Source organism: Phocoena sinus, chromosome 8 (assembly GCF_008692025.1).
Source record: "Phocoena sinus isolate mPhoSin1 chromosome 8, mPhoSin1.pri, whole genome shotgun sequence".
Taxonomy (NCBI): domain Eukaryota; kingdom Metazoa; phylum Chordata; class Mammalia; order Artiodactyla; family Phocoenidae; genus Phocoena; species Phocoena sinus.
This window is the reverse complement of record NC_045770.1, coordinates 647,949-665,650: the sequence shown is the minus strand read 5'-3', so window position 1 is coordinate 665,650 and position 17,702 is coordinate 647,949. Positions and strand designations below refer to the sequence as shown.

Genomic DNA, 17,702 nt, shown 5'->3' with positions numbered 1-17,702 from the left:
GTTGCTTTCTCAGCTGCAACGAGGCAGAAGCTCATTGCGGTTTTTTTTGGTTTTGTTTTTTTTAATAAATTTATTTTTGGCTGTGTTGGGTCCTCATTGCTGCCCACGGGCTTTCTCTAGTTGCAGCGAGCGGGGTCTACTCTTCATTGTGGTGCGTGGGCCTCTCACTGCGGTGTCTTCTCTTGTCGCAGATCACGGGCTCTAGGCGCATGGGCTTCAGTAGTTGTGGCACACGGGCTCAGTAGTTGTGGTTCATGGGCTCTAGAGCACAGGCTCAGTAGCTGCAATGCATGGGCTTAGTTGCTCCACAGCATGTGGGATCTTCCCGGACCAGGACTTGAACCCCTGCGCCCTGCATTGGCAGGCAGATGCTTAACCACTGTGCCACGAGGGAAGCCCCTCATTGTGTTTTAACTTTATCAGTAACACTTATTTGACAGACACTGAAATTTATTGATTTAATTAATTCGCCTGATTCCTCTGGCATTTGCTCCATATTTTTTAATACTGAGACAAGCTATTTACCAGGCAGTATGCTAAGCCCACAAAATAAATGAGAGGAACATTCTTCAGTTTGATTGGATAAAGGAAGGCTGATTTATCAATAGGCTCGGCTCCAGTAAAAGACATTATTGGGAAGGGTATGGTGAAAGAAACCTCGTCATAGAGAAACACACCGTATCAATAATCTACTGCTGTTGAACAAACCACTCCGAGAAAGAAACAGTTGCTGAAAACAATAAACATTTATCGTTCTGCACAGTTTGTGGAACCCAGGAGGAAGCCAACAGCAGCTCTGCCGGATGGTCCTGGCTCAGGGCGTCTCCTGAGGCTGCAGGCAGGTATCAGCCGGGGCTGCGTCACCTACAGGCTTGACTGGGGCTAGAGGACCCACCTCCCGGTGGCTCAGTCACACGCCGGGAAGTTCCCCTGGTTTTTGGCAGGAGCTCGTCCCTAGTAGACCCCTCCACGGGGCTGCTGGGCTACCTCCTGACGAGGCAGCTGGCTTCCCACGGCTTCCCCCTTCTGTGCCTCTACAGCTTCCGACTGGGCACCCAGTTGTGGACGGGGACCTCGAAGGGTGTGGGTCCCAGCAGGTGGGGGTCATCGGGGGCCATGCTGGAGACTGGCCATCACATGGATGATTGGAGAAAGAGAATGGACTTTAGGCCACGGAGGGGGACAGGGGACAGTAATTCTAACCGAAGGCAAGGAGAGGAAGGAACAAAGCCATCCACTTTGTTGGATGGGATAGGGATGGAGATCAGAGAGCATGCAGAAGCCACCAGCGTTCGCCCCTGTTAGGAAGGTGGGTGGTGGTCTGGCCACCAGGAGCCTAACCCCGCCGCAGGGAGTGAAGGCAAGACAGAGGCCGGGGAGTGTTCAGAGGCAGTGGGAGGGCTGATGCTGCCATGGCGGAGGGGTGGCAAGCAGAGAGAAGGGGTGCTGGTGGGGCGGGGAGCGCGTGAGCAATGCAGTCTAAGCTCTGGGACACAAAGGGGAGGCGGGCAGGCCTGGGGAGGGACACGCCATCCTCCTGGACGCTCAGCTGCTCTGCTCTTTGCATCAAAGGAAACCATCCAACTGGTGCTCGAAGCCCACCCCCGGCTGGGGCTCCGGTCTTCCCTCGTTCCACAGTCCAAGCCTCACACGTTTTCTCTCCTCATGTGGTCCTAGGACAATCCCAAGAAAGAAGCATTTATAAAGACCTCGAACTAGGAATTTTCACCAGGACATCAGCCTCCATGAAACCCAGCAGCTTGGACACTGAAACTGGGTCTGGCTGGGATTTTTTTCCCTTTAGTGATTTATGTGGTCGGTGTTGTAACAGAAATTACCATGAGTTACATTTAAAAGCTTTACCCTGTGAGGCTCCGCAGGAAGCGGGTAAGTGTGTTTCCTGCGGCTCTGTGTCCTTGCCTGGGGCGCATCCCTCGGGAGTGCTTCCAGACTGGCAGGCCAGGTCTGGAAGGCTGGGCACAGGACTAGCGAGGCGGCCTGCAGGCACTGAGTGGCCCTGTGGCCACTGCCCAAAGTGATGCCCCCGGAGGCTGCACCCAAGCCCACAAGCAGAGATGGCAGCGGCTCGGCTGCACTTTTTTTTTGGCGGTACGCGGGCCTCTCACCACCGCGGCCTCTCCTGTTGCGGAGCACAGGGTCGGGACGCGCAGGCCCAGCGGCCATGGCTCACGGGCCCAGCCGCTCCGCGGCATGTGGGATCTTCCCAGACCAGGGCATGAACCCGCGTCCCCTGCATCGGCAGGCGGACTCTCACCCACTGCACCACCAGGGAAGCACTCGGCTGCACCTTTGAGAGGCTGACGGCGACGAAGCTGGCCTCGCAAATGGAAGGAAGGTGAAGAAGGTGCAGGGAAACTGTCCAGCAGTGCTTCACTCTCTGTCTGGGCCACCGCACAGAGTGGCTGTGACCCCGACCTCCAGCTCCATGGGGGCAGTGAGTCTGAGCTCAGAGACCATGGGATGTGATGACCCCATTTACCCTGGTGAGTAATAAAATCAAGGCCCATCTGCTCAGATGCTTTGTCCCTCGAGGGAGGACCAGGGGCAGGACAGGCCGACGGAGAGATGGAAGGGCAGCCAGGACCTTGTCGCCCACGAAATGATGCCATCTGACAGGAGAAGCCGGCAGAGACTGACCTCAGACCCCCTGGGGGAGAGCTTCTGGGGGAGAGCTTCTCCACCAACTCCCACGCTCTTCAGGGCTCAAGGTAGGTGAAGTAGGTGTCAGGATCCCTGCCAGGATGCAGCACATCTGGCCAAGATCACATTATGCAAACGGGACTGCCAGAGGAAGAGCTGAGACGCAGATGCCCAGATCCCGAGGACAGAGAAAACAGCATCTTCCCGAGCCCTCGGTTCAGCTCAAGGCCGTTCACCATCCCCATCTCAGTTGCCTGGGAAAGCCCCGCACCCCACCCACACAGTCATGGCAGACTCCCCAGGAGGGGCTCAGCCTCTGGGTCCTTCCCCTCCAGCAACGCCCCACGGCAGAGCCCCAGCTCCACTTCCTCGAAGAGGCTGCCGTGGTCAGTCCCTCACGTGGGGACTTTGCAGGGCCCTGCTCTCAATCCAACTCCTATACGAGGCGCACTGGTACTTACAGGAATTTCCCAAAGAACGACACTTTGGGGAAGGAGCGGGGATGCTTGGAGGGACCGGCATGTCCTTCCTCATCTGCTCACTGCCTCCCAGGCATCCACTGTGTGTTGAGCAGCCCACAGGCCACACGGGGATCTTGGCTCCGGGAAAAGCAGAGCTGCTTCAGCATCTCCAGGTTCCAGCCCGTAAGCAACTTACCATTTCTCCATTCACAAAATGCGAAGCCCTTCAGAGTTTCTACGTAAAGCAGAACCTACCTACCCCCGAGGTAAACTTGTTGACTTGTAAGTAAGACCACACATACTGTGTGCACAGGCTATATCCACGCGGCGCTCAAAAGGAAAGTTTTACAAAGGGGTCGAGGCTGAACAAATGAAAACAGGTATTTTACCTTTTTGAAAACCTGCCCAAAAGTTCATCACTAGCACTCAGCTCTCTTGAGTCACCCCGTGACCTCTTACTCAATCCATCTCTCACAGATGACAAGACAGCAGCAAGATGCTACAGCCAGAAGGTTACCCGTATCTGCGCCTCTGTCCTCTAAGTCTCTGAAAATAATTTAGGATACAAGGGAGGGAGCGTTTCCTGAGGGAACAGCCAGGAACAGATTAACCAAATTATATCAGAGTGCAAACCCACTTACCTTAATGTATGCATGATATAAATGCTTAATGTCTCGTGTTACTTTTTTAAAGTTTGCTCTTTTTGTCCTGTGGATGGCTGCCCATATCAGGATGTCTGTCTTTAGACTTCTGATTCCTCAAAGACAAGTCTTTGTCTCAAATAACAATTGTTATTTTATTTTTTATTTATTTATTTTTTTTTGCATTACGCGGGCCTCTCACTGTTGTGGCCTCTCCCATTGCGGAGCACAGGCTCTGGACGCGCAGGCCTAGCGGCTATGGCTCACAGGCCCAGCTGCTCCGCGGCATGTGGGATCTTCCTGGACCGGGGCACGAACCCGCGTCCCCTGCATCGGCAGGCGGACTCTCAACCACTGAGCTACCAGGGAAGCCCACAATTGTTATTTTAAAACATGAAAAAGTACATGATTCTGAGTGGTTTTCACCAACATGGAGAACAGGGCCTTCAGGAAGAAAGCAAGACTGTCCCCCTACTCAGCATTCCTCCCCCACCCCACACCCCCTGCTCCTCAAGTTAAGAGAACCTTGAGGGGAGGCCTTTGAGATTTGACAATGTATCGAGCAGAAAGGTTGAGGGGAGTGGGTCCTGCTGCCCGGAGACCTTTAAGCTGCTGATGGAACCTCTGGAGGTTAGGGGTGGGAGGATGTGACAATGGTAAAATGTTCCCAATAATCGGGAACAGAGGGTTCGTAAAAGCAGACAAGAGAAGATATTTGTCAGGGACACATGATTAAGTGTTAGAAGGAGTACGATCCTGAAACTGGGGTGGACAGAGAGCCAGAAGCCACCAAAGCCAAGTTCCACTTGTCACCAAGGGCGAGGGGGCAGCAGGTTTCACAGTTCACGTTCCCAAGGAGCGGTGTGTCCTCCCCTGTTAGTTCCAGGCACATGGTCAGTGCTCATGAGACACTTGTGCACAACAGGACTGGAGGATTCAAAAATAAAAGGGTCTAAAGCCAGAAACATCCACTCCTCCCACCTGTGTCAGACTGACTCGGGGTTCAGCCCGAGGTGTGCACGGCAGGCTGGCCCCCGTGCCCGAGTCTCACACCTTCCAGGGGGAGCTCACGCCCAGCTCTGCATTCCTCCTTGACTGCGCTGTTCCCTGGTATTTTTAGCTTGGCTTCTTAGCAGTTCCTCAGATGCTTCAAGATGCTCACGGGTACGTCTCGAGAACTACATAGTACAAAACTGGGGAGCTCTCCCAAGACCCACCCACTGCATCTTTATTCCACAGTCCCACCTACGAAGGTCTCTGTCTTGTTCTCCTGCCAGTTTTCCTCTCTGACGGGCTTGGGTACTAGAAGCCCAGGCTGGATCTACACTATAAATCAACCTGAACTCTGGCATGAAATAAAAGAGAAAGCTTTTAAAGATATTACTTTTCTGTCATTAGGCAAAGAGTCAGTTCTCCAATGGACTGACAACCTTCATCTGACTTTCAGGGGCTAAGCAGATGGCTTATGAGCAAGGAATCTCTCATATGTCAACTTCAACAAGGGAAGCAAGGCCCGGAGAGGGCAGATTTGCCTATTTGACACCCCGTGAAAAACACACGAGGGTACGTATAAGGTGGGACCCCCTTTCTCTCTTTACTGAAAAGGTTTAGGAACGATGGCAGCAAAACCAATGAAAGTTAGATGGAAAGACTTTACTGCTGTTAGGATGGCACCTCCTGTCTTAGAGGCTTAGAGGCGTCTGGATCTTCTGCATACCAAGCTTAAAAACACTTTCCCTTATAAGAAGTTTAGGAAGAGGAGAGATGACTTTAAAGCAATTACATCTAAAGGTGAGGGCAGGGTGAACTACAGGTGAGTTGGGGTAGGGGGAGAACGTTGAGGAAGCCCTTGGTCACCTCTGGATTTCAGGTTCCCCTTCTCGTAAAGGTGAAAATCGTGAAGACCTCTTCAGCCTCTAACACTGCATCGTTCTGGAGCTCTCACCCAACTTGAGAAGGATTTGATTCTAAATGGTGAGTCCTGGGGTTTATAAGTTTCCACCACTGGTAACTGGCAAGTCAGTTTCTCAGTCATTCACAGTGGAATCTTGGACGCCTCTGATGCCACAGAGAAGAGGGAATCGTGGCCAGGCACAATCCAGCTCTCAGAAAACCCTCACTAACAGGGGCTGCAGGGCCAGGAGTCTTCTAATTAAATGAAGACCTTTTCACTTGGTGGGGGTTAGTGAGGACGATGGGGGCTGGGGAGACTGAGGCAAGAAACTAGGGGAGGAGAGCCAAGACCTTCTTTTGAGAAAGCTGCCCCCTTTGGGGACTTGGAGGGGAGGGGAGGGGACCAAGGAAGAGAAAAGATTATGTCAGAGGAGAACATGCAGTATTTATTCCTGCACTCCTGGACAAATCGCAGGTGACCCTATCGTGATACCCCTGCCCGGATCCTCACCGTGCATTTAGACACGGGGCAGGTGACAGAGAGGGCGGACCCACCGCTCCCGCTCTCAGCAGCAGTCACTCGGGCTAGAAGCGTGGCAGGGTCTTAAGACGACTGTCCTCTAGTCAAGCCTTTGTGCCAAGTGCCTGTTCTGCGTTGCCCTCATCATCTGGAAAACCCACCTCTGTGTTCTTGGAGCAGATCCATCGGTCCTGGCTGGGCAGACAGCCTGGTCAGAGAGCACAGTGATTGGCTTCTACACAGGCGTCTGCCCTTACTTACGAGAACTCCCGCTCTTTCCCTCTGTGAAATCATAGGCGTCCAGCAGGCAAATGTGCCCTCCCTGTGGCCCCTTCTCCTTCCTCTGGTCAAGCCTTCTCTTGCTGAAGTTAAGGAAGAACTGCTAAGCTCGTAAGCCATCTGGTTGGCCCCCGAGGTCACGTGATGGGATAAGTACCTCTCGATGAGATGCTCCCTGTTGAAGGAGGCTGCTGTCACCACACGCTCTCTGAGCATCTTCGTCATCTTAGACTAAGTTGCCACAGAAAAGACATCCCCGCCTCTCGCCACCTGGAACAGACATCTTGCTTCTGTCTGTTTTATTGGTTGCTGTCTTATTCCCTTCCTTGCTTAAAAAAAATCTTTCCTCCCTTGCTGGTGTCTTAATTCCCCTCTCCTTTGACTGTAATTTCGGCAGCTCTGCTATTTAGCTCCGTGGTGTCATAGCAGACAGTTGGTGGGGAAGGAACTGTGCTAAGTGACAGAACGTCAAAATCCAGGACTGGCTCTGGGTGGTTAGAAAGCCTTCTTCAAAGCTCGCTGCCATTTCATAGCTGTGCGGGGACTTCCCTTTGGCGAGAGAAGAGAAAGCAGCCTTAATCCACTACTTTCCACTCCTACACGTCTAACACGCCCCCCCCCAGGCGGTGTCCAGTGGGCCTTTACTGCCCGCAGGACATGGCCGTGACCATATTCCTCCCCTGGTGGAAGGAGACATGGCAGCGGTGGGGGAGGCGGAGGGTATGGGGGGTTTGGTGTGGCCATCCTGCCCCAGAGCCCAGAGGGCCCAGCACTGCACTTTGGAACTTGGAGAGGCCGCCTTCTCCTCTGTAGCCTCAGCCTTCTGACCCATAGCCGAGTTCACAGAACCATCCAGAAAGCACTGCCTTGGTCCACACACCAAAAAGACTCAGGATGCGGTAGAAAAAAGAATGAGCCTGGAGTCAGTGTTCCAGCCCGACTCTGTCGCTGCTGACGGACCGTGGGCAAGATGCAAAGTGAGGGTCAGATGATGAGAGGTGTCGGCCTTCCAGTCACACACACCTGTTAGAGGATTTTAAAGAGAAAGATTACAGCTTATGCTGTGCAGGTCTGTGAGGAAGCTGGCCTGGGACTTTAAGACCCCTATGTTTTGACAGTTCACAATTCCAATTCTTTAATAAACTCATAAACCCTGAAACTGGGGTTATAATCATGAGCAATTGGAAAACCAGTCATTTATTGAACACATACTGTGTATCACTCTGCTCTTTCCCTTGAAAGGCTTGAAATGCAGACGGGCTATATTTTTTTTAAGTCACTGACATACATGCTAGCATATGCTGAGTGACAAACGACAGCATTGTGAAAGCAGAACGTCCCCCTGGGTTCCGAGGAGGAAGCAATTACCCAGAAGGCCCCAGTGACACGTCTGCCCAGCCCAGCCCCCCTACACAACCTTCACCAATTTCCATCTCAGCCAGGAGAAGCCAAGCACAATGGATTATTGAGAGGATGTTTTAAACTCCAGGTTTTTTGTTTTTTTTTTTTAAAGGATAGCTTTATTGCTTTGCCAGGCAAGGGGGGACACAGTGGGCTCCTGCCTCGAAAAGCTACGTGTCTCAACCTGGGAGGATTTGATGAGGAGTTTCATAGCAATAGTTCAAGGATGGGGTTGCTGACAAGATTAGGGTGCGGGCAGGGTCTCAGGTTGTCTCCTAATCTTCCTCCCGTTGCGGAGCACAGGCTCCGGACGCGCAGGCTCAGCGGTCATGGCTCACGGGCCCAGCCGCTCCGCGGCACGTGAGATCTTCCCGCGCTGGGGCACGAACCCGCATCCCCTGCATCGGCAGGCGGACTCTCAACCACTGCGCCACCAGGGAAGCCCTAAACTCCAGGTTTTCCGTCTCAAGGACACAGCGGGTGGTCCCAGGCCCTGCCTTCCATGACAGCGTCTCTCTCGCCAGCCCTGCAGTTTGGGAGCAGAGCTAACAGGAGGTGCTCGTGATGGCCCCTGGAGAAGGGGCACTGCTTGGAGCCGTGTTCATCTTTCTCAGATGCGGAGAGCCAGCCAACAGGAGACATGGCACCGTTTGGATCTAATCCGTCACCCGGCCAGGACCCAAGTCTTTGCATTTCCCTGGGTTCGTAAACCGTCAAGAATTTTCCCCCACATTTCAGAGGTGAGGAAACTACAGCTCGGAGTGCAGAATGACATTCACCCAGGTTTCAAATCCACTAGAGCAGCGCCTTGCTGACAGTACTGTTTGGTAAGGCCCAGTGTCCGGGCAGACTCTGAGATGAAGCCTCCCTGGCCAGCCCTGCTGTCATCCCCCACCCCCTGCCGCCCAAGAGTGGGACGGAGCCCGAGCACAGCAGGCACACCAAGCTGGGGCGGCGGCTTGCAGGGGACAGACCTCTCCCTAGGGAGCCAGTTACTCTTGCTGCTTGGTTTGTGTTTTGGAATAAATCACTGGTGTAATAATAGAAATGAAGGCGCTGGAGTGAAGCGTCGTGACAGAAGGGCTCCCACTGGCATCTTGATCAGCTGTGGGTTTCTGGAGCGGTCTAGGGGGAGAGGGCAGTTCTGGGGCTGGAAGGGACTTGAGAGACCATCGTGTCCAATTTTCCATGAGGTCAGGGTCAGTGACTTGCCCCGGGTCCACACCTGTATCTGACTTTCCCGCTGGGGGGAAATTTCCACCATGACACCCTCCCCCCGGTGAGGAGAGGAGAGATTTCCAGTGAGTTCCAGGCAGCTGGACACCCGCCTAGCGCTGCCCCTTTTGCGTTTTCCCTTCCCTCACGCCCTTCCCCTAGTTGACCCCCAGTGGTCCAGCCAAGCACCACCTTCTCTGGGAGCTTCCTGCTCCCCAGGTTGACTTGACTGTCCCTCTTTTTTGCTTTTAAACTCCTTTTGCCTGTGTCCATTATGGCCAAACATGGGTCATCACGCTGCAGTGAAGCCATTGATTTACCTGGCGGCTTCCTCACTCACCTGAGCACTGCTCCAGGGCAGAGACCCGGTTGTAGCATCGTACCCAGCACATAGCAAGGGTGCACAAGACGTTTGCTGAGTGTGTGCAGAAGAGCTCACGTGGCCAGCAGGAGTCTGGTCTGCAGAGAGGTGGGCGCCCCTCCCCGGGCAGGAGCGAGGCTTGGAGAGCACGTCTGGTGGGGACAGAGCAGCTACACCCGGAGCAGCGCGTGGAGAGGAGGCGGCGGGGGCACACTCGGGCTCAGCTGTGGGAGTGTGATGATGACGAGTCCAAGTGTAAGGAAGTGACGGCATTGCCGGGAAAGCCACGAGCCACCCTGAAAGCAGGAGCGATCAAGGAGCTGGGGGGCACAGAGGCTGCAGCAGAGACTGTGGGACTTCCACAGAGCGTTGATTCCCGCAGAGTCAGGAGGCTTACCCAGGCTGAAACCCCAAAGTGTCCGGTGGCCCCCGTGCTCCACCGCCTAGGCTGTCAGGCCAGGCAGACCTCAGGACTCCTGTGACACTTAGTGCTGGGCACGGGATGCCTGAAAGGGGTCGAGGTTACACAGGGTTGCCACTCCGCCCCCAGAGCTGTGCCGCCATGTCATGCGGGACGGGACGGCCTCTGCGGTGGCAGGAAGGCCCAGGCGTCTGATGACCTGAGTGTAGTCGTGCTCTCCCGCCGACGAGCGTGAGCTCCTACACAAACCGGTTCATCTGGCCAGGTGTCAGCTCCCTCACCTGGACTCCCACGTAGCTACCCTGAAGCTACCTGCCCCTCTGGCTCCCCACGGAGCGTCATTCTGGGCCCCAACCCTCTGTCCTGTCCCCTCCCCCCAGCCTGGGGGGACAAACTCTGCATCTTAAACGCCTCATGGTCACAGACTCAGCCAAGTTGTGCTCGTGGCAGAAATTCACAGGAGGACCAAGACCCAATATCCAGCTAGAGGATGGACAGGAGAAATTCTTCTAGCATGGGGGACGTGTCCTGAGTGACAGCCTGGGACTGACAGCTGGAGGGGACAGAGACAAGCCAGCTTGTCTTCCTGCTCCTTCCTTCTGCTCCTATGGGGGGCGGGCACTGTGATAACCCTCCATCCAGGCCCCTCCCCTTCTCCTTGGCACAGTGGCAGGAGTGGCTGGTTGACCCCTCGTCTGGGAAGCCACCTTGCCCCTAGAAGAACCCGCCTCAGTTCTGTAACCCCCCCTTTCCACTCTGCTCTCCCTGTACTAGCAGCTCGATCGATACACTGATGGCTGTTGTCCTGGCCTTCAACGGCAAGAGGCCGCAGCCCACACATGCCAAGCGAGGAGGAAGTCTCCCAGGAGCGTTTTCTGCTGCTCTGAGGCCAGTGGAGGCTGGGGCATGTGTGAGGAGCTGGGCCTTGGGAGAAGGACTGGGCTTCTGCGGTCAGAGAACGGTGCTTCACGGGCACCAGGCCCCTCCCACCGGCAGGTGCAAGAACCAGGACCTTGGTGACTTGGCTCCCAATCTGATGGTTCGGTCACCCTGACTGTAGAGCCCTTGGGTCTGTGGGGCTGTTCTGGAAGCATTCTGCATCCAGAATTCAGACAGGCCCGAAGCCCAGGCCTCTGCCAAGGAAAAACGGCCTTTGCTCTTCCCAAGGTCATAATAAACACCGGGAAATAGAAGGAAAGCTGTGTGTGAGTGCCTCACACTGGCTGAACAGGCCAGCTCATGGCAGCGGTGCCCAGAACGGTCAGGCCGTTGGGGTGGTCAGGGCAGGAGGGAGCCCACGGACACCAGGATGGAGGCAGCATCTCGGCGGGAGCCCCAGCAGAGCCCTGGCCCCCTCGGGTGGGTGTCCTCAGCCGTGATCTTACGGGGGCTCTGGGACTGCCGGGTGGTCCGCTGGTCTGGGATCGCCCTGCAGGCTCTGGCCGAGGCCTCCTAGAGGTTAACGTGGTGACATCCCGAACTTTGTACCTTTGCACCTCGTGTCAACCACCCCGTGTTTGCATTCTGGCAGCCACTTGAAGTCCCATCCTTGTTCTTCTCACCGGTCAAGGATTCTTGCTTCTCCTCTGGGATAAAGAAAAGTTGGAGGGACTTCCCCCGTGGCACAGTGGATAAGACTCTGCGCTCTCAAGGCAGGGGGCCTGGGTTCGATTCCTGGTCAGGGAACTAGATCTCACATGCATGCGGCAACTGAGAGTTCACGAGCCACATCTAAGGAGCCTGCGAGCCACAACTAAGGAGCCTGCGAGCCACAACTAAGACCTGATACAACCATAAATAAATAAATAAATATAAAAAGCTTATTAAAAAAAAAAAAGGAAAGAAAAGAAAAGTTGGAAAACAACTAGACTCTCTTTCAAGGCCTATGTTTGGTGTCGCCCTGGCCTGAGATGGAGCATTTGACGAAACCTCCAAGGTCTAGTATCTTGATTATTTATGAAAATGGTATCTTGATCATTCTACACCGAATGTTCACACTTCCCCGACTTCTAGTTTCTAAGACTCCAGACCCAAGACAGAAGGGGTACCATCTAGGTCTCCTCAGAAGCCAATCAGGCATTTTCAAGATATGTGCACCTTTGGTACCTTCCCAAAGGCGGTTGCCGATAATAAAGCAGCCTCTTTCGTTAAATATTTATTGTGTTTGGGGGGCAATTTGCATCATTGTGTCACCCAACTTACGGTTCCACTGTGACCACAGTGTACTATAAACCTGGTCCCCTTGGTCAGGATTTCTTCCTTGTCTTTGGAACAGAGGCGAGAAACTGAGGAAAAGTTACCTTCTTCGTTCAGGACAGATGCTCAGTGCTGCCCTGCCCGCCTCTGCTGCTACAGTCTGGTCCCCACAATCCCTATGAGCAGGAATTCTATTCTCTTCTTACGGGTGAGGAAACAGCCTCAGAGAGGTGGGGTCACCTGAGCAGAGCTAGGGAGTCCAAACTGGGTTCATAGCCAAGTGCCTTAACTGGACAACCTGCCAGCCTCTCCCATCAGGGCCGTCCCCAAACCCCTCATTTTTCTGGTGTGGGCATTATCACTGCTTCGCCTGTCCAGGGCCCTGGCAGTGTCCACCCTGGGCTCCGCCCCTAATTCTCAGAAAAGACCCCAACCTCCTCACATTACCATTGGAAAATTAAAGAAAAAAAACCAACACCTTTGATTCAGAATCAGAAGCTCATCAGCTTAAGAAACTGCTGCTTTTTAAAGTGCCTCTGAATCACTCACCTTTTCAACAAGCCTCCCCCTCCAGCCTGCAGGCGGGGCAGGTGAGGCAGGGAACAGAGCAGCCATGAGGAAGCTTCAGCCCTGAGTCAGCGATGCCTCCCAGGCTTTCTCCTCCGTGGATTAATCACCTCCGATTACGGCTCCTGACTGGGTGCGAGTCACTCACGGCGTCACCTCCTTTGTCTGACCCTCGCCTCCCTGCCATCCGGCTGCTTGTTTGTCCAAGATGCTGGAGCGTGCTGTACTTGCTGGCACCCCCAAAAGGAAGCCCGGCAGACAAGTGACTCAGGAATCAGGACCCACCAGCCTCCCCCTCACCGTCTGCTCTCAACACCGTGTGCCTCTGGGGCAAGACGAGGGGCCGTGAGATCGCTCCCCCCAGAGCCTGCAGATGACGGATCCCTTGGCTTGCGGATCGGATGGTACCCTGTGCTTCTCCCCAGCAGTGACAAATAAAGCCATCATTTCCCCATCACCCTCTGAGAGGATGCCAACAGCCCACCCGGCCTGGGGGCGTTCCAGGGCTCCCCCGCAGCTCCCCTCACCTCCCTCTCCAGCCCCCCTACCACCTGCCAACGAAGCCTGGGGCGGCTGGGCCCCTGCTGCCTTCCCGCTCCCTCGGAATCGCCGAGCCCCCTCACTCTGGCTGCTGATCCAGGCACATGGCACCCAGAGGCACCGTGCCATCTGCCTGCCCAGGGGCACCCACCCAGGGACACCAGCCCGGGCTCTCTGCCCTGAGCCACAGGCAGGGGCACATCTCTGGAGCATGGCTCAGTCTACAAGGACTCCCTGAGGTCGCTTGCTTTGACCGGCGCATAGCCAACAGTGACTCTACACAGTGTCTCCCAAGCAAATAGGGTACACTGTGACCCCTGCTCCTGGGAGACAGGGAAACCCAGCTCCAGGAGCCCACACACCTGTCCCACCTCGGTGCTGTGGTACCAAGTGTGGAGCAGGGGCTCCGCACGTCGTGGTCCGGCCCTGGCGAGATGACGTGAAGCACCTTGAACACCTTCTCGGGGCGCCTGAGCGCCAGAACCGGACAGAATGTGGCTGGACCCTGCTCTGCCTCTGCTTCGTTTGGTGGCAGGGGCTGTTCTAAGCGCTTTTCGAATGTCGTGCTGCCTCTTTCAACTCCTTTGGGGTGGGACTCGTCAGGATCCTCGGTGTGTGGCTGGGAGACCAGAGACCGGGCCCCGAGCTCGCAGGCTGGGGTCAGGCCGGGGCACCCTGGTCCGCGGCCCCCTGCCCCTCCGACGCCTAACTGCATCGACTCGGCAGATGGCTTCCTTTTTTGTTGCTTCAATATTCTCGTCTCTAAACAGCAGTGGTGAGGGAACGTAACCCCTGGCGTGAGGGTTGATGGGACCCTGTGGACAGGGTGTGTAAGACACGGAGCTCAGGGCCTGGGCACAGCAAACATGCGTGGCTTACACGGCTGACCTCGGGGCAGAGCTGCGAGGTGGAGGAGGGCGGGAAGGACGGAACATTCAGGATGGTCAGGAGGGTCACCCCACCCCCTATTCCCAGAGGTCCCCAGTGGGGCAGATGGTAGGTTTCAGCCCCTATGGGGGTCCCCGGGTAGCACGCCGTCTGTCCCTACGCTGCCGCGCTCACCCCTTCCTCTGTGCGTACCTCCCAAGCCTGTGGATCAACCAGTCCCTGAGATCATTCTGACTCTGAAAGCAAAAGGCTCCGTAATTGCGGCTCTTACCTACTGGGGATCTTAGTCTTCTTTGAGAGTTGGAGAAAAACTATAAACTCTTTCTCAGAAAAATCCACATACACAGAGATACACAAACATGTTCTTAGAAATCAGGGGTGATCATCCAACCCCAAGATTACGAGCTGCTTTTCCATGTAGTCACGAAGGATCCCGGGGCCGTGGCAGCAAGGCTGGCCCAGGCTTTCCCCTCCCAACCTCATAAGCACCTCAGCTCTGCCGGACACACACTCCCTGCCTCCCCCGAGAGCATCCCTGGACAGTGCCCCACTCCCACGCCCAGCCGCCAGTGCAGAAGCTGCAGCGGTGGTGGCGATGGCGCTGGTGACGGCAGTTGCTAAGGAGCCAGGAGGCTGGGTGGGGGAGGTGAGTGGGCAGCAGCCCAGCAGAGCTGCCCCTTATGCAGGTCTGAGCACCTTGGGCCCTGGAAACGGTGCTCCCAGCTGGCTGCCATGGCAACTGGCAGGCTTGGGAAACTATTCATCAGGGTCTGGACAGATTTCTCCAGCTCCCCCTGCTCTTTCTTCTCCCTAAGTGGCTGACTGAGGTGTGAACGGGTCTGCTGGATGCAGGCCAGGGGCACAGAGGGCAAAGGGCTGGTCACACACTCCACACGGCAGGCTCCCCGGGAGGCTGAGCGACCGGTGACGGGCCTGAGCCAGCTCCCAAGCGGAGGCCCGACCCCAGAAGCAGGATGCCAGGGGGCCCGGCCCCCTCCTGCCAGGGACCTCTGGCTCCTGGCCCAAGGAGTCACCCTAGGAGGGAGACCTACCTGCTGTGCCCCAGGTGAGCCAGCGGCCAGGTGAGATGGGTCTTTTCCAGCAGGGCCACTCAGAAGATGCGGGGACCGCGGAGTGTCAGGCTGACAAGAGGAATCAAGAGATCGGGACTTGATGGCGCTGGGTCTGATTTAAGTGAGGCAAAGGGACAGAGGAGGTCAGAGGTTAGTGAAGTACACTGTCAAGGCCACCAGTCACTGGTCTGGCTGTCGGGCCACTTAACACCACCAGCGTCTGAAGCACCGTCCAGTCGTCTCCACTGGGTGGTGATTAAATGGTGTGCCTCTCGCGGCTTGCTCTTGGAGGCCGCCCTCCGAGTGAGCCATCGTCCTCCTTTTGAGGCCAGAGAGCTGGGCTGAGGGAGACCAAGCCACTTGCCCACGTCGCGCGGCCAGAAGGTGATAAAGCTGAGATTTGAACTGACGTCTGTCTGCCTGCAAATCCATCTCTTACTGACGTGCCAGCAGGTGGCAGAGGGACCAAGGCTGCGGGGCTATGACCTGCTCACTTCTCCAGACAAGGGCAGGCCCGTCCGAGCCGGTCTGGGGTTCAGGGCCCTCGCGGTCAAAGTGCCCCCTCACTGTGCATTGGTGACCTGTGGCTTTAGACCAACAGTTACATTTCTCCCGAACCCCGGGATCTGCATCATTGTCTTTAAGACACGCGCCCGAGAGTCTGTGACCGGGGCTCTGGTGCCTGGCGGTGACTCCAGGAAGCTCCATAGGAAGAAGACCCTGGACAGGAATCACTGGGCCCTCCCCTGCCAGAACAACTGGGGCACCTGGAGGACGTCACCTGGTCTCGGCTCTCAGAAGCTTGGAGGGCAAAGCGAGGGGGCTGGGCCAGCTGGGATCATGAGAGGAAGGGAACTAGCAGTTAGAAGCACCCACTACGCTCCAGGGATTCTAGTACATTTATTGCTGAATCTTTTTTCTTTTTCCTGCAGGTATGATGAAAGCTTTCCTGGGGTTCAGACAGGGCTGGGCCGGAACCACACCAGGAAGCAGGGCCTGCACACTAGGCCAATTCTGGTCTTCAGGGCAGGGCTGGGAGCTCAGAGCGAGCACTATGGGCCAGGGGTCTGGCTGGGCTCCCCACAGCAGAAGCCATCATGGAAGGGAAGGGTCATCTGGTCGTCTTTAGTGCAGGAGGGACAATGTGGGCTGGGGAGGGACTTTGCTGAAGAAAAGTGGGGACGGAAGCTTTAAAGGATAGATGAAAAGGGAGTTGGGAGGGAGATAAGGGGGCCGAGAAGGCATCTAGAGTGAACAGAAGGAGGAAGAAAAAGACAGATGGTTCTGGGTGCACGAGATCCAGCTGTTTTCCAGGGCACCAGCTCCCCACTCCTGTCTCCCGGTTCCAGGGCACTACTTGTTGCCCCACATATAGCAATCTTTAGAAACGGAGGGCCTGGAGGCAAGTGAGTGGACTTCATGTAGGCAGAGACCTTCTTCAGGCCCTCAAAATGGGAAATGAAGTCTTTCAGGTTTGGGAATTCATGCAGGCGCTCGGGCTCACATATGCAGTGCACATCAGGATGTTATAGCCAGGAAGTCCACATAGGTGAGCTTGCTCCCTGCAAACCAAGGCCTCTTCCCCAGAAAATCTGAGAAGAGCCTCATCTTTTCAGGGGTCTCCTTCAAGTATGCAGGCTTCAGTTTCTCACAGTCAGAGCTGTAGCAGGTCCTGGCCATGTACAAGCGGACATCCAAAACCTGGTTCTACATCCACGCGAATCTTCTCTTGCTCTGTCTCGCTGCAGGTCGTGCTTGCGAAGGATGGCGTTGCTCTGGGTGAGCTCATGAGCCGCGTCAATCGAGTAGGGCAGATTGGGGAAGTCCAGGCCCAGCTTGGATTTCTCACTCAGCCACTGGTTTCTGTCATAGTCGGGAGCATCCCCCATCGTGTACTTCCTCTCCACATCGTTCGAGTCTGTGTACTCTGGGAGCAGGCGGGCGGCGTGCCCCAGCCCGCGGATGTCCCAGTAACCCAGGATCATGGGCATGGTGCTGGTTTCTGTGCTCTGAGATGCTTCATAGGAGCTGGGCTGGAACTTTATTGTTGAATCTTCACTCGAACCCTTTAAGGTTGGTAGTGCTACCCGTGTTAGGGAGTGAGCTCAGAGAGGTTGGCGATTTGACCCAGAACAGCAGGACTTCAGCCCAGATTTAACTGGCTCCAAGTCTGTCAGGTTTCTGTTCTATTCTCTGACCTCCCACAAGCACGGGCTGCTCCTCGGGCCTGTGGACGCCAGGGAGCCCCGATTCAGCCTCTTAGCTGGGAGCCTACATAGCCTCCTTCCTCCTCAGGCCCCATCACTACACGGCAGATGGGCATCCTTCATCCTCCAGCTACTTTTATTTCTCTTTCCATTCTTCTTTCCCTCCTGGCTCCATCCAAGCAGGAGACCAGGAGGCACAGCCAACAAGCAGAAGCCAGAGCAAGGCTCTCACCCCATCCCCCTCTCCGACCACAGCAGAGGTGGAGACTGGGGTCCTCACCAAGCCTGAGGACAAAGGAGGGTCATCGGGGAAGCCTGGAGACGGGGTCTCTGCCCCAAGCGGCAGGCTGTGCATTTGCAGACTTTCCTCCATATCTC

At 55.6% G+C, this 17,702-nt stretch overlaps 1 pseudogene; it reads right to left on the bottom strand.

Moving 5' to 3' along the window:
• Positions 1-16,470: 16,470 nt before the first annotated feature.
• Positions 16,471-17,108, bottom strand: LOC116758169 (annotated as a pseudogene).
• Positions 17,109-17,702: the final 594 nt, after the last annotated feature.